The sequence below is a fragment of the Nanorana parkeri genome, unplaced genomic scaffold, assembly GCF_000935625.1.
Source record: "Nanorana parkeri isolate BGI_ZX_2015 unplaced genomic scaffold, ASM93562v1 scaffold331, whole genome shotgun sequence".
Classification (NCBI taxonomy): Eukaryota; Metazoa; Chordata; class Amphibia; order Anura; family Dicroglossidae; genus Nanorana; species Nanorana parkeri.
In genome coordinates, this window is record NW_017306599.1 from 1023758 (window position 1) to 1041850 (window position 18093).

Sequence of the window (18093 nt, forward strand, 5' to 3'; positions counted from 1 at the left end):
TCACCGCCATAAGCAGAACACAAGGCTCAGGAAGCATTAACTCCATTTTTTTAATGTTTATGCTGCACTTTAAAGATGCTCCACAAAAGGTAAATAAGTATAGTTAAATATTAAAATGCCAGTTATATTAAAAACCCGGAGTTACATATTAAAATGTTAATACCTTTTATGTATATTGTCTAACCTCTTTGTGCAACAACATATAAAAGTAAATCCTACCTCAGTTCTGATGTCTTGGGCCAAGAGTTGTACATCTGTTCAAAAAAGTATGGAGGCTACTATTACTGACCTACTTTTTGATCTAAAGGCTTGAGTACTTCCTGAGTCATTGACGCTCACCAAGCTTGCAGATTACAAACCCTGACACTCGTCAGTCCATGGTATATTCACTGAGGTATATCACTGCCATTTTTACCTTCACAAGAAAGTGGGATGCAGGGATTTAACTGTTTTTACAGAATGGTAAATGTATTAATTAGGTACAGTTGGATTTCAAAGAACAATTACGGGCACAAGTAAAAACAAAGAGTGAAATGCTAATGCTGTACAGCAAACATTGCAACTCTGCTAAAGTAAAAAAAAGTCTCAGGGCCCATTAATTCGCTTGTGTGGCTAGTGCGTTGTGACAGTTCTGGCAGTGTCCAGAGCTGTCACTGTTTACATTTTCTTTTTTTTTAACTTTATCGGTATTGTACCATGTGTACTTTCCATTCAGGCCCCTGCACAACAACATGGTGCGCTGCTCTACAGTGCGGAGACCGGCTGTGGAATCCAGTGCGCTGTGAAAAAATGCAGCATGGTGCATTTTAAGGCAGTGCTACACACTGCCCATCACACCCGCATTGTAGTTTGACCAGGGATCATAAAATAGAAAGCAACTGTTTTCTATGTGCCCCAGGACGTCGCATATAGTGTGAACGGGCCCTCACTGAGGTTATCCTAGAGTGCACAGAGCTCATGACTGACTGGATGGACAGAAATCAATCGGGAGGTAAAAGACCTCATATAGATATACAATGTATATACTCTCTCTCTCTACAGTGTATCCTAGGCCTCTAGGTCCCTCAGCACCTGCCATGTGCTGAGGCCCAGGCCAGTTTCCTGCATCTCCCCAGACCTCCTAGGGCGAGGCCCCTAGGGGGAAGAGAGCTCTCCACAGTGTCCCCAGACCTTTTATTACCTGCCCTCAACCATGCCTCTGAGTCATCCTACTCAGGGATTGGCTAGGGCCAGGTGCATAGTCATAACCTGAGGGTGGCTCCTCCCTCACTGTATGCCAAGGCTCCCTTTTCCTCAGCAACAGGAGGAGCAATCAATCCAGCAGATTCAGGGACACCTATAGAATGCAGAGCTCTGTATAATCAGTATCTAGACTGGTTACAGTCTAGGTATCTCTAAATTGAATAGCGACATTTTAGAGGGCGCTACAGTAGCAAGGAACACGCAAAGTGTGCATTTGAGAATACATTTCCTGCCTTACAAAAAGGTAAGCAAAAGGGGTTTCTGTACACTAGATTACTAACAAAATGGAACTAGCATGACTGAAAGACAACAGTTGTGCCTGGATGAAAACCTGGAGGAAACAGGGACACCGAGACTCCAATGTTAGTTCAAATACAAAGTCTTTTTATTGTACAATCTTCTACAATCAAAAGATAAAAATAAAAAAATAAAAAAAACATTGGAGTGCCGGTGTCCCTGTTTCCTGCTGGTACATGACGGTTGCCGTCCGTCGACCACCGCAGCACCCAGATTCTTTCATTGGAGACAAGCGGTCAGGAGTGCGATAGGTTCATGGATCTATTCTTGGATGAAAACCTGAACCCTAAGAAGGTAGAATGCGCTCCATGTAGTTATTTTAAGGCTTCAATTTCAAATCTGCATGGATTGTGCCTTTTACCCCATTTTTTCTATATTCTATTGTGGAATAATGGAGAATAAAAATAAGGATAAACAGTGATACAAATTTACACAGAGGTATTATCAAAATGTATTTATCTACGGAAGGCTGAAGCTTACAAAACTGTATATGCTTATTTGTTGCCTACATAGGACCAAAAATAAATCTTGATAATGTTTTGTGACTACAGCAATCAGGATGGATAAAAACCCAGGGCCAAAGAAATATCTTAGCTAAACAAGCAAAGCAAAAATTAAACAAAATATAGGGGCCAAAAGAAAAAAAGGATGTAACACTTCACAAATGCTGACAGCAACATAGAATTCATTGGATCCAACACAGCGTCCAACAAATTTTGGAAATGTTTTTGAAGCAATGTTCTCATTACCAAATATAGCCAAATAAATGAAAACCTCCAGTACATGTGCATGGCTGTAAATTCTCAAAATACCAATTTTATTATACTAACCACAATGAAAACTTCATTAGATTTTTTTTTAATGGAATCTCAGTCTAATAGTTGCAGTCACAATTGAAACACGTACATCAACTACCTTAACCACTTGAAGAAGGGGGTGTTAAACCCCCTTCCTGTCCTGGCCATTTTTCAGTATTCAGCGCTTAGGACATTTTTTTCGTCATGCAACGCTGTGCTGAAATGAATTGTATACCATTTTTTGGGACAGCCAGAGCTTTATTTTGGTGGTATTTAATCACCACTGGGATTTTTTTAGAGGCGCACCAAAATGAAAATTTCAAAACCAAAACGAAACCGAAATATAAAAATGGTCAGGCCAAGACCGAAACCAAAAATGTTTTTTATTTTAACTTTTTCAAAAAAATGTATTTATTTTTTATAAACTTTTGACTTTTGTAATGTATTTATTCATTTTTATTAAATATTTTTATCTTTTACTTTACTTTTAGGCGCTTTCCCTTTTAAAATAGAAAAAGGGATTGACAATTGAGTCTTCAATCTCTTTTTCTGCAGCCCCTGTTATAAATGAACAGGAATCCTCTATGAGTGTCCCTGTTCATTCATAACATGAGAACAGAGTTTGTTTACTATATCCACAATCATGAATGAACAGGAGGTGATGTAGATCACTTCCCATTCATTCATAATTGAGGATATAGTCAACATGCCATGTCCTCAATTATTTACAAACACTCAGCGATCACTGATCACTGAGTGTTTGCACTCGCTCTCCTTCCTGACACACTGAAGGAAATTTGTCAAACCTGGAGCTTGCAAAATCTGGAGCAGTTGTGCATGGCAACCAATCAGCGCCTCTTTCTCATTTTTAAATCTTAATTGAACAAACCGAAAAGAGAAGCTGATTGGTTGCATTATGCCAAAAGTGCCATTTTCGGCCGATATGTTTCAGCAGCCGATATATCGGTGCATCCCTAGTTTTTTTTATAAAGAAAAAAATACTGAATATTTTGAAAAAAACTTTTCCCTACGTAATGTTATGAAACATTTAGTTTTAGCCAATTTTTTGGTAAAATATAAAAAATCCAGTCATGGGAAAATACATACCAAACATGTCATGCCTTAAAATTGCACACACCTGCAAAATCACAAAAAAAACTACAATACCCGAAATTCGCTATAGGCGACACTTTAAAAGCTTTTACCGCTCATCAATTTAGTATTAATAGTGATTGATGGCCCTAGAATTATTGCTCACACTCTGACGTTTGCGGTAATATGTAACTTGTGCAGTGCAAACGTCATTTTTCACAAGTAGGCGCACCCAAAGCGTGTTTTTATGTGCATGTATGTGGGGGCGGAGGATTTTTTTGTGTTTATTTTTTTATATGTGACTAATTATGTTTTTCTTTTTTGTTACACTTAACTTTATTGCTATCACATAGGGTGCTAACAAGCAAATATACAGTGACAGGTCCTCTTTATGGAGACATCAGGGTTCTATTAGACCCCAAATGTCACCTATGGACTCCCAAAGAAGCTGATGAAGCAGAGATATGCTTCACCAGCTTCTTCTCCAGCAATGAAATGACAGGCTGAAAGCAGAAGTGATATCATGAACATCACTTCCGCAGTCCGTGATCGGAGGAGAGAACAACAGGTGGAAGTGTGCTGGTCTCCCCCCGTTCCAGCCACAGAGACTCGCCATGGCGGTCCCGGGCCTGCACAAGGGACATCATAGCCCAGGATACCCGACAGCGGCGGCAGAGGCAAGCACACTCCAACGCGGCATACAGGCGTATGTAATAGCCACATGCCGTCCATCTGTTTATACATGTATACAATGGGCAGACGACAAGTGGTTAACATTTTAAAATATTGTTATTCTGTTAAGTTGCCCCTGTCATTCATGCACCCTTATCACACTATATGTTGACAACACTATTCACTATTCTTTATTATTCTATTCTATTATTATTGTGATACAATAAGCAGCAAAAGAACTAATAACATTTTGTATTATTTATCAAACAAAACTGACCACTAAATGTAAGTAGCCAGGAACAAATGCTAGATGATAACATCATTCTTCAACTTTTCCACCATAGCTAATTATGCTGAAGACCTGCACTGGGAGGCTGCCAATGATCAAGTTCGCAGTGTAAACATTACTCAAAACTTCACCAAGCACAGAAATTATATAATGAAGTCCTAGAATTCACTACTGCATTGTGAGTGATTTGGGCAAATGGTAAGGCTCCATCCAGCTTAGTTGGTTATTGAAAGGCTTTGCCCCCTGCATTCATGCTAGATACACATTGACATTAACCTAACATTGGTAGGGAAAGACAACACAACTGTAAAAAAAAAACTTAGGATTACACATATTAGCAAACTGGAGAAAAAAAATAAATATCCAACAAATTTCCTGGAAAGCTGTCTGAATTTTTTTTTCCCGGAATAATGAGACTATGAGAGAGTGGCTTACCGATAAGATGTGCATGATAGAGAATTGCAAATGATATATTTATAAGATGCATGGATCATTTCCTCTTTATTTTTCATCATTCTCACGATGGTGTTCGTAGACTCAAGGTGAGAAAATGCAACTTAGCCTTAGCAATTCAGATTGATAAATTACATTTATGCGCTGGATCTTTTTCATGGCTGGTGAGTTTCCAGCAAAGCAATTATCACAGCTGAATGCATAATAGCCTAATTAATTACTATTGTCAGGACAGCCTCTCTGCAATGATCATTCCTTCTTGTAAAGCTCGCTTTTCAACCATTTCTTTGTGAAGTATTATCCCAATTGACCAGTAAAATTGTTTGGCTATACTCCCTTTAATCACATTTAAAGACTATCTCTAGGAAGAGATGGCTGTAATTAGAGCAACTGTTTTCTCTAAAAAGTAGATAATTAAACTTAAAACTTGAGTCCTTGTGAAAATAATGTATTATAAGAATGATTTTTAATAATTTGCCACCCGGAACATTAAGGTCCCACTAATGAAGTGGTGGTATAGATTTACTACGGCCATACCGCTGTTTTACACCATAAATAAAACAAAATAAAATAAAGCAAATGTTGTGCTTTACAAATGTACATTACATTTGGGGCAATTTTGTTAATCTTATAGAGGACTGGTACAAACTTGCCAAGTTTATGAACCTCAACTCTAACCCCCAAATGAATTCCTAATCTTAACTCTAATCCTTAATCATAGCTGACCTAACCCCACAACTATACTCCTAATGCAACTGTAATCTATTGAACTTTTTGGTTTTTATCAATTTAAACCAGCTTTTAATTACAAAAATATATTATGTAAAGCTACCATCATATCGAAATGTATATAAAGAAAAAAAACACTGTTGGTGTTTGATTGCATTGATTTGTTTGAGCACCAGAAGTTGGTTTGAAGTGGCTGAAATTGCTATGAAATTAAACGTTTGTTTGACCAACTTAACTCTGCCCCTCAAACTCTATATTAAAACAACAATAGCCATAAACCTAACACTAATATGGCCTTCAGGCGGAATAATGAATGTGCCAAAAGAAATCTATGCTGTAATGTATCAGTAAAAAACATTGCTAAAAAACGTGAAACTGCAAAATGCAAATTCCCTTGCAAAGTGAACAGCTTATTTGCCTTAGTAAATCAACTGCTATAACCCTGATACAGGAAAGCTGGGGACCCTGGTTTTGAGGACAATTTTTAAATGCTAAGCGCACCTTTTTGCAAAAAAAAAGTAGTAAATGCAGCAACATTGATCTTGTGATCAATGTGCATTTACTACTTTTTTGCATAGAAGCCTGCAAAGCACTGCTCCCATGATCAGTGCATTGCAGGTGCAATGCACAGGCTCTAGCAATGTTTTCCCCCAGTCTCAGAAGTATGGACCTTGGTCGGAGGAAATGTGGCTGGACTAAAAGGGTGCGAGAGAAGGGATCCCAGGTGCAACTCTGCACATAATCCACCGGCAACGATGGAAACTGTAGTAATGAAATTTAAACAATTACAGAGCTGGAAGATATGGCTGTATGGGTGTAGTCACACACAGCCACTCTAATTGAAAAAGATAACATGATCTCCTAGGAAGATACACCCTGTGATTCAGGTAACAGGGGGGCAGTATGGGTTTTGGACATAAGGTATGTGACCATTGTGAAGACATAGTCATCAGTTTATGGGTTATATGTGTATTGGTGTTGGGTTACTTTTTTAAGTGTTATACTGTGTAACATGTTTATCAAAAGAATGTCAGCACCACTCCCCAAGGAGTGGTGCTGACATTTCTTTGTATTCCCAAGGAGCTCAGGACAATTACATTCTCCAGCGTCTGGCCAGACTCCTGCTATGGCTGTCTGGAGCTAGACCCCTGCGAAGTTGTACAGTCAGAATGTCTGGGGAGGGCAGGGTGGATGTGATGGGATTATAATCTTATCTGATTACTTTGTATATAAAAGGTTGTACAGTTGCTCGATAAATCAGAGTTTGTTTCACCCTACACTCGGTTTCGACTAGTGACTGGGGAAACTGGGAGCTAAAGATCACTTGGTTGCAGCATCTCTTTAGCATGGAAGAATACAGTGGTGGACATACTCATCCTGAGTACTGGAGTCTGTCACAACCATGTTTCAAGTTACACCCTAAATATGGGTATAACATGAAACATGGTAGAAAACATGGACTTAGCCTTTAATGATAATAATGGCGATGACTACTGACTTATAATGCTATTAAGAAACCACTGGAAATGTTTCTGGTTAATAGTGTATCATTGATGCATTCTTTTAAGATGCAATTCAGTACCAAAAAATGTCAGTGGCTACTTAGTGTTTGATTTATATTGCATATTTCCTAGGTATTTTCACTTTTTTAGATATTGTGTATCTAACAATGTTTTTTATATAATGTATATCCCAGGTATTTTCACTTTAGATATTGTGCATCTAACAATATTTAGTATGGTTCTCATGTTACCTGCCAGTGTGCACCACACACTCCTGATTTAGTTCTGAAAGGTTTTCTGCCGGTTAGTGTAATAGTTCTTATCATGGGGTTTAACACGCAAAGAAAGCGGATGATGCTTAGTTGACGCAGCACGTAAAAGTTTGTGTTACTATACAATGCAGCTTAGCTTTTATTCAGGTTGTAACTTCAGGAATGAGCAATAATAAAACTAAAACCACTAGCACCAAACTAAAATACATGTACATTAATGCTAGAAGTCTAGTAAACAAATTAGAGGACATTGAACTTAAGCTACTCGAAGAAGACTTCAATATAGTGAGAATAACAGAAACTAGACAGCTCACATGATTGGGTAACTAATGTAGTAGGTAGGGATGCACCGATACCAAGTACCGTACTCAGTACCAGTACAAGTAAATATACTTTTCGAGCACCAAGACTAGACTAGAGAAAAATTCAAAAGTTAGGAGGCAGCTGTCATTTGTAAGGAGTACACGGAGCTCCTGGGATTTGTACATCTCTGTTTTAATGAATTATTTTGTTTTTATAATTATAAATAAAGGGATGCACTGATACCATTTTGGCAAGTACAAGTACTGATACTTGCCCAAGTACTTACAAGTACAAGTACTGATACATTTTTGTTTATTGTCATGTGACAGTTTTTCTAAAACAATACAGGCTAATGATTTCAGGACAGTAGTGGAGCTCCAGAGCCAGGTACCAGCTGCAACCCTGGTAGTTCTCGTGGAAATGACAATGACTATATTAAAAATGTGAGTAGCTGCGTGCGTAATATACCACAGTGGTTGACGGTAGCCAGAGTTCAACAAAGACTAGAAAAACTTAATGTGAATTAATCCTTAGGACCAGATAGCCTGCACTCCAAGGGTACTTAAGGAGCTCTGCCAGGTTATAGCGTGACCGCTATTCCTTATTTTCAAGGACTCCATACTGACTGGAAGGGTACCAAGTAATTGGCGTGAAGCTAAAGTACTCCCCATATTCCAAAAAGGTTCAAGATGTCAACCAGGGAACTGCAGACCAGTCAATCTAACATTAATAGTGTGCAAACCCTTTGAGGGAATGATAAAGGACTATTTAGTGGATTTTTGTTCATAGCAATGGTATAATAAGTGATAATCAGCATGGATTTAGGAAGGACCGTTCTTGTCAGATCAACTTACTAACTTTCTATGATGAGGTGAGTAGAAATGTAGCCAGTGTAAAAAAATGCATTAAGTGATAGTGTCAGATTAAATGAATGAAAAACAAGATGCATTAATTTACTTTCAAAATAGCAAGTAAGTTAAAGTACTGTATTTGCAGGCGTATAAGACGACTCGGCGTATAAGACGACCACCTACTTTTTGTGTTAAAATATAGGTTTTGGGCTATACTCGTCGTATGAGACGAGTATAGCCCAAAACAATGTTTAAATGCACTTACTTACCTCCATGGCGGTATTCCCGAGTGTGGCTCGGGGTTAATTTTCAGTACCATAAGTGTTAACCCCGAGCCAACTCGGGATTACAGTCTCTTACCTTGTCCAGGATCCCCGCAGCGTCCTCCATCTTCCGTCCTTCAGCTACTATCGCGCGGAGCCAATCACGGCAGGCTTTGTATTCATTAATACAAAGCCTGTATTAATGAATACAAAGCCTGCCGTGATTGGCTCAGCGCTGAGCCAATCACAGCAGGCTTTGTATTCATTAATACAGGCTTTGTATTAATGAATACAAAGCCTGCCATGATTGGCTCAGCGCGGTATACTGTATGTAGCCGAAGCTACATACAGTATACCAAAGTATACCCGGCATATAAGACGACCCCCGATTTTCGGGCGATTTTTTTTAGGTCTCAAACCCCATCTTATACGCCAGCAAATATACGGTAACTAGAAAAGGTATTGTCTTTTGGAATTTAGGAAACAATAGTAGTGATTAAGATCCAGAATTCAGAATCACAGTTCTTTAACATATATCTAAAACTGTCAATGTCCATTCCTTCTTTAAATAAAAATCAAATTGATGTAGGGAATAAAAAGACATAACTGATCCTAATAAGAAAATACCATGAATTAGTCAATAAACCAGAAATGGATGACTCTCCAACTTTCCAGTATGCCCTATCTCTTGTTTTAAGCAATACCGTCTTAGCACAGAACTGCGTAATCCTTGGCTAATCACCTGGTGAAGAAATATGAGTCTCTTTATATGCACATCATATTTGCAATTCATGAAATAATAACTAGTATCTATGACAAGGTTAAGCAATCTAAGTCCTTAAACTGGTAGAAAATTGGGAGTTTAAACATGCCTTGCCCAGCTTTAGCTGGCAGGATACAAAGGGACTTTGTTCCCAAGGGCGGACTGCTAGTTGCCCTTTCCTGCCAAACAGTCCATGCAGCATTAAGGGGTAATACAGGGTTTCAGTTATTTTCCTCCAATAAGGTTCCAAAAGACTAAGATCACATTTCTACCCAATTTGAACAACCACTCAAGAGCAAACATTTGTAACTCTTAATTAAATACCATTTGCATTCACAGTGTCAGGGAGTAATGAGTTCTGCCAAATGTTCATTGCTTTGCTTCATTTTCTACTTCACTGGTTTAGAAAACTGGACCAAAGAGCCAAATAGTTGGCCAACGTGAAGGACACAGGTAAATAAGTGCACAATTCACTAACTATCCATGCTCAGGCATACCTGGATTTGTAATATATTGAGATATTCAGCAAAGATACATTTTTAAAATATATTTTTTTATATAATAGCATATATTTTTTTTTAAATGGACACATGTATCAACTTTTTAGGTCAAATGTATGCAATGGATTGAGATGTCATCATGAACTGACACAAACTTCTTATAGACAGAATAGCTACAGAATTCAAATTCATTTCAAATTCTTTTTGTTTTTATTTTGAATTGAATCTCCAGATCATAAAATAATTGTTTTTTTAAAATAAAATTTAGATTAATGAATTACTCATATTGAATAAGAATTTTTAATGACATACTATCATTGCTCTGTGCTGCTTGTTGAGCAAGCAATTTTGAAAAAGGGCATGGTGAGCTTGGTGGGGGGAGGAGACAAATTCTGGCCATTTTTAAAGGCTAATAGGCAAGCAATTTTGAAAAAGGGCATGGTGAGCTTGGTGGGGGGAGGAGACAAATTCTGGCCATTTTTAAAGGCTAATAGGCAAGCAATTTTGAAAAAGGGCATGGTGAGCTTGGTGGGGGGAGGAGACAAATTCTGGCCATTTTTAAAGGCTAATAGGCAAGCAATTTTGAAAAAGGGCATGGTGAGCTTGGTGGGGGGAGGAGACAAATTCTGGCCATTTTTAAAGGCTAATAGGCAAGCAATTTTGAAAAAGGGCATGGTGAGCTTGGTGGGGGGAGGAGACAAATTCTGGCCATTTTTAAAGGCTAATAGGCAAGCAATTTTGAAAAAGGGCATGGTGAGCTTCGCACTGCCAAGGAGGACATTTACAAATACCACACAGCAGGGAAGGTGTCAGTTTCAAGGGAGACATGAAAAAGCACAAATTCCTTAAAGGAGAACTATGGGGTCAGTGTTTTTCCCCATAGTTCTTCTTAGGGTAACGGGAGGACACAAACTAGCGTCCTCCCGTTACCCTAAGCTCAAGCAGCTCAAAAAAGAGGGTAACAGTGTTTTACCAGAGAAAACACTGTGGAAGAAGGTTATTGAATTGACCGAGACCTATGATTCATATCAAAGTATAAACTTTATTGATTACAAAAATAATGTTTCCGGTGTCTGTTATTTCACTTCTCAAATTATTAAAAGAACAACGTTGTTCATGACACTCATACTCCCATTCATTCATGCAGCAGCCCCTCCACTGCAGCCCCTCCAATGCAGCCCCTCCACCTGTCACGGCAGAGAGTCGTGACAGGATCGAGAGGTGAGCGAACCCGGTATGTGTTCACTCACCTCCCTATCTACTGAGCCGACCTGTGACAGTCTCATTGTCACAGGTCGGCTAGAACTATGAGGTGAGTGAAAAGCACTCACCTCATAGTTCTACTTTAAATTACATGCTTGGGAGAAGATTTTAACCCTCTCTCTTTCAATGACATAAGGCTTTTGTTGGTGGAGGGAAGGACATATAAAAAGAAAATGTTTAAATGTTAAACAGAGGACAGTCGACTTTCTTGTGGAAGTGATTTGAGCTGCTGTAAAACGACATGATCTCTTCCACATGAGTGGTAATGTGCCCCCCCTGTATCCCAGACTTACCCATCCCTTCAGAGCTTCTGTTTTCAGAAAAAAATTAATGTTTTGGGGGTTTTGAGTAATCTTTAGGTCTAAAATGTGCATTTTAACATGAGTGCAAAAAAATGAAAAATGAAAACAAAAACAGCACTTGGCGAAAGATTTAAGCTGAATGTGGTGTAACTGAAGAGTACGATCTTGCTGGAAGTAATCAGCGACGCTATATTTTGGCATCACATATTTTGATGTGTAGTTGATTTGTTTTAACTTTTACATGAAGCTTAGCTTAAATTCAGCAGCAACACTCCAATATGATTAATTTCAACTTGAACAGAGAATATTTTTTTAGCAAGTTTTGGCTGCAACACTTAATATTTTTTTTATCCAGCAGTAGTAGGTCTAACTTGACCGGTGGAAGTAGCAGCCACAACAGATCTATAGGAAAGTTTGCTCTTAAAAGCTATTGCCCTAAACTTAGTACAAATTGGCCAGTGGCAGAACGGTTTAATAGTATAGTGTGTAAGTTTACATTTTTCACAGTACCACACTGCATTTCCTAAAAGATTAATAGAATGACAAAACAGGTCAAACAGGGACTGCAGCCAATTAGCTGCACTCATTGTTCAAGAATTCTGACAGCAGTGGCTACAATATCATGAATAGTGTATGCTAAACCAGCTAAAGAGAAAAGCCAGATTTTATCTTTCCAAAAAGAATAAGAGTGTGTTATTTAAGAGACAATAGCCACAAATATTGTTCCGAGCCTGGACAGTGAAGCTCCACATGACCGGAGCTTGTGCGGGCATCAGATGTCATTATGAACTGCAAAAGAAAGCTTTACCATAACCTCTCCCTAGTCCAGCAGTCTGAGCCCTCTAATAAAATCTATTGAAAATTTCCTGGCCTGGGTTACTTCACAGCGGCAGATTCCTAGATGTAATTTCTTTCTTTATTTTTTTTACTTGTTATTTTATTATTTGAATTCTTTGTTGAAGAATAAAGAATTGTTTATGTTTCTACATTTTAGCCTAGTCTACTTGGCCAAGTTTACGTACTGTCCTGCTGTTGGACAATTTTTATTAAACCATGCTACTACTCTATTATTCTTGAAAGATTTGGGTATTTGAGGATACAGCAGAGGGTTGTGGTGAACCTGGGGTGAAGGTGTTTTAGATGCACAGTGTTTAAAAAAATAAAATTTCTCAATGGATGTGGACCTGCACGCCCGTCTGAATGAGCCTTTAGACAAGACAGACACAGGCCATAAAGATATTATCATCTTTTAAACAACCAAAACAAGAAAGTAAGTATATATCAATAATATAGGAATCAAATCTACAGCTATAGGTCAAATCTATATACCATGAAAAGGTGTTGAGGGGATATTCCTATATGTATTCATACAGGATGGAGCCAGTAAAGGAGAGGTTATACCATGAAAAGGGTGTTGCAGGAGGTATTTATACAAGTATTCATACAGGATGGAGCCAGTAAAGGAGAGGTTAAATCTGTATACCATGAAAAGGGTGTTGCAGGAGATATTTATACAAGTATTCATACAGATTGGAGCCAGTAAAGGAGAGGTTAAATCTGTTTGTTTGTTTTTGGTATTCCCTCGTCATAGTTTTAGCACTTTAAGATAAGGAACCCTAAGGCCTAAAGGAGAACCACATTTGCTTTTTTACTTTATATGATCAGCTGTGCTTTAAAGAAAACCTGACTCTACTTTCAGTGTGAAATGTGTGTATTAGGGAAAGCTGACATTAATTTTAAAGTACTGTAGCACTGACTCCCACAGGAGCTGGTGGATATGATGGACTCTCCTATGGTTTCCAGTGATGAACTGGCCTGTAATTGGACACGACAATACAAGGACACACAATTGGGCTTTATTAAAAACAGCAGTAAGCCTTGAGGAAAAGAGTTGATTTAACAGGTTTTGCAATAGTACATAAATACATAATTAAATGACACAGTGATGTAAAAATTACTGAAGTTCGTTCTCTTTACTGCCCGTCAGAGACTTGTCTGAACGTATTGGGGGAGCGGAGAACGACGCTGTAAGCAATAAGAAAAAACAATCAATACAACCAAATGTCACAGATCTGCAATGAGGGACGAGGCAGACTATTGGGGTAATACAGACCCTAGCTATCCACTGGCCAGTGGGTAAATCGGCAACAAAATCTGTTAGTGGTGGAGTACCTATCTAACTTAAGTCAAGGTATTTGTACAAAGGTAAATGTATCTTTGCAAAGTGTAATGAAACAATTAACAGGAAAAGGCTGAGAAAGTCCCCTTTACGAAAGCTCTGCCATAGGTAGTATTGTCCCCAAAAAGGTGTAGGCAAAGTTCAAAACAACATTGGATCGGTATGGGCCGCTCATCACTGACATCTGACAAATGTCCTCAGATGTGGTCCGTTCTCTGAAGGCTACTCTTGCAGGCTGGATGAGGGCAAATTAAAGTAGACCACAAGCCCCTTGCTGGATGAGGGCGGATGGGAAGTAGACCAACACTCTCTCTGGCACAACAAAGGGGTCAAGGTTAAGTTGCTCTAAGAGTCAGCTGAATGAAGTGTCAAAGGCAAAGAGGTTCAGTGCTTAGTCCCCCAGCAGCTCCCCACTCACCTTATTTCAGCTGGTAGTCCATGTGAATCTGTCCCTGTTGGTCATCGTGGGTTTTCTCTTTATCCTCCTACCCTGCAGCACCCGATGAGCTGTCCAGCAGCCTGTCTGCTCCCCCACTCTCTTGCCACACACCTCTCCTGGCTCATGTTCTCTAGGTGCTATCACTTTAGCATTTTAAAAATAGGTACAAGTTTACTTCAATTCATTTTAATACATCAATTAAGCTTCATCTGATGCTTGATGCACTGTCTAGACATTGTACAAATGCACTGCAATAGTTCTTTGGCCTCCATTTCAAAGTTTTAAAAGGTCTGCTATTCTAGACAGATATGTAGTAAGAAATTGGCCAACAACCTTCTATTGCTGTCAACAGTCTTTATACAAAGATAACGCAGAACTGCGCGGTATTAAAACGGCTTTATTTAGACACAAACAAGTTAAGACAACTTTAGATGTAATAGGCTCTTCAGCAGCAACACAGACAAGGAGGCAGTGTGCCACAAGTGGTTAAATGTAAATCAGCCCAGCTTGCTTTCTTTTCTAAGCACCAGGTTTTAGAGTGTATCTGTCTTGCCCGAGGGAAGCAGGATGGAGATATGACGGGGTGCGGATAGCAGTGGTCAGGTTTTCTTCACCAGAAAATCCTCATGTCAAAAAAATGGAATATTTAATCATGAAGCAGGCAATGAAATCACTGCTTTCCGACTCCCTGGAAGATTTATTTGGCAGTCATGAGCTAATCGGACAGCTACAGCTGAAACTAGAAACTGAAGTTGACTTTGTGAGGAGAACTCTGTAGGAATTATACACTACATAAATATATTCCCTACATCAGAGGCCCTTAAAGCATAGCAAATGCCTGTGAGACATAGTAGACATTAAAGTGTATCTGTCAGAATAAAATACCTTCTCCTCTGTCCAAAACAAAAAAAAGTCAAATTAAAAGGATGCACAAGAGTTTACCTGGAGTTTTTCTTTAATCTTTAATAAACTTTAATAAGTATTAGGCTGCAAAAATAAGCATTTTCCATATGTTGACAGGTCCGCTTAAAAGGTGTGGTCTATATCTTATATGGATACGAGTTTTGGTCAATTTATAAGAAAAACCTGGTCATTGTTTTCGTCTTCAGAAGTTCAATAATTTGTCAAGAATCATGCTTTTAAGATTCACCGTATGCACTCTTCTCTATGCTTGACCACAGCCCACTTATCTTCCCTGAATCTTTACTGATTTCATACAATTTTCATGCTTTGGGTCAACCAATGTGTTTTTCAACCTAATCTATTCCCCTGTATCTACTTTGCCATACAATAGAAGTAATATTAGTAACATTAGTATAATAACAGTTACCAGCATGTTTTAGATGAGCAGTGCATATTTTTGCTTATAACTTGACATTCCTTATCTTCCACAAGGTTAATTATTGAAATAGATGTCCCCACTCTGTTATTGGGGCGTTAGGCTCCCTTAAAGGAGAACTATGGGGTTAAGGCTTTTCCCCATAGTTCTCCTTAGGGTAATGGGAGGACACAAACTAGTGTCCTCCCGTCACCCTAGGCTCAGTATACCGCGAGCAGTGAGCTACTGCTCGAGGTATACTAAGACGCCACAGCTGAAGCGGATCCCGACAATTATGTCTGGATCCGCCCAGCTGCGTGACTGGCAGCTGGCTCTGCCTACCTAGAGGCAGAGCCAGTTGTACCTGCCCCCTCCCCCGTCCGTTCCGCCACTCAGCGCTGGCGGAGCGGGGAGGGGGGATTCCAGCCCCTCCACTGTCACGGCAGAGAGCTCACCTCCCAATCTACTGAGTCGACCTGTGACAGTCTCATTGTCACAGGTCGGCTAGAACTATGAGGTGAGTTTAAAGCACTCACCTCATAGTTCTCCTTTAAGGCTAGGATCTGCCTCTTGGTGTCTAGGCTATAGACTTGTCATTCATACTTTGTAATTTTGTGTGATATAAGGATTGGGTGACAGAGGGAAGAAGGGAGGAGTGTGATTCACAAAGTAAGTGGTTTGGAATCCCCTGAAACTATGGGTTAAAATTCATGCTGCATTATGAGCTGTAAATGAAGTCCCCTCATTTTAATTGGAGCTGATTAAGCACCCAGATACTTGTTCAAAAACATACCTTGCAATCTGAAAATAGGCTTCCTGATTGCCCGGGAAGCCGCCTCCATGCTAGCAAAAGTACCAGTATTGGTAAAATATCAGTACTCGTTCTCGATACCAAAAAAACGGTATCGTGCATCCCTAGTAAATTTTGTGCTGAAGTCTACAGTCATGAGCTCTGCCTGGGTTAAGTATGACAAGGGTTCCTTGAAGTTTGTGAAGAAGGATCCAGAGAGCATCAGCCTATGGTGCAGAGGCGGTAGAGCTCTTCCTCATATTGTAGAGAGATTCCTATCCTAGACATTATGGCAGCTAACCTTCCACTTTGTTACAACTCTATACATGACAACTGGACTCACAAATGTTTTACACAGTGGCCCCATTGCTGCTTTTTTCACTTTCAAAGGTACCAAGGTAAAAGATGAATTTGTTTTAATTTATCTTCCTCTGCTTTCAGAGGAATAATGTTTTGTTTTTTACATTACCTCTAGACACATATGCCTTTGGTTTTCTCTTGGTTTATCACAAAACCCATCCTCTCCTCTGTTTTTTTCAACGACAGGAAAGCGTGATTAGTGCATCCTTGGATCTTACAACAATACGAATATCATGAGATTACCCCCTGTATCTGTGCTTGGTTGATAAGACGTGGCCTAAAGTTTGCATGCCTCCCTCTCCAGTAACATTACATCGAATATAATTTAAAAATACATTAAATCCATCATCCAGCCGCAGTGTATTGATAATATTCAGGCCATCCCACACAGATGACTAAATGTGAGCTGTACCTCCTACCACGTTAAGATCTATCATCGCGATCCTGGCTATTTACAAATGGTTTCACATGATAAAATAAAAAGTTGCAGTAAATTCAAGAGGCAATGTACTTCTATTTCATGCTCATGGATTTTTTTTCTTGTATTTTCCTTAAAGTAATATCTGATCTGTCATTGACCTTCAAGCCCTAAAGCCTGCTTGGTATTCTTCCAGTTACTTCTCTATACACAGTGGCTTTATCCACACAGTTATAATATTAGATGGATATTAATATGTAGAATTTAGCAGGGATATTTTCTATAGGCTCTTCAAACCAAGAGGTCTACTACGTTAATTCCATTCCACTGACAACATTCCAGTGTTTTTTCTCCCCACAATTTATTAATAAATGCATAGACATTCCCATGAAAAGGTCTCACCTCCTACTTTTATGAGCTCAGTTTGAATATAATCTTTTCCAAGAGAGTTGTAATTTCTTAGATTTCTAAATTGCCTCTTTACACTTTTTCACGTAGCATCTTCAATTCTGCTACATGTTTGAAACTGTACCATCTTCGTCAACTGCATCATCAGCACTTTTATTCAAAGGTTCACTGTAAAGTTTTGGCCACCTGTTGAGGATGCCCCTTAGATCTTTAATAACATTTCCTTCTTTACTTGTACACATGGTGAGTTGAGGTTTGAATGTAATTTCTAAAACCCACAAGTTATCCAGAATAGAACTTGTATTGGGGAATAAACGTTTTTTCACTGGTTTTACATTTGCGTTGTCATAATGTGTTATAAGAAAGGCACATACAAAAATTTGAGCAAGCCATTCGACTGCTATTAAGCAGCACAACAATACTGAGGGTTAAAGGAAACTTGGCAGGCTATATGTGCTTTGTTGCTCTATGCAAGGACCCTGAAAAGTTTTACCACACTGACAGATACTGTATAATACTATGAAAGATGAAAATCCTTTACAATGAAACAATAATAGTTTTGGGAAACTTTTCTTTTGTGTGTACATATTT

The 18093-nt window shown here is 38.9% G+C and overlaps 1 protein-coding gene across 1 annotated transcript in view; it reads right to left on the reverse strand.

Annotated features, from left to right (window-relative positions):
• CUX2 (cut like homeobox 2) overlaps positions 1 to 18093 on the reverse strand; it is a 337894-nt gene that overhangs the window by 151550 nt on the left and 168251 nt on the right. The gene's annotated exons all lie outside the window — the stretch shown is intronic.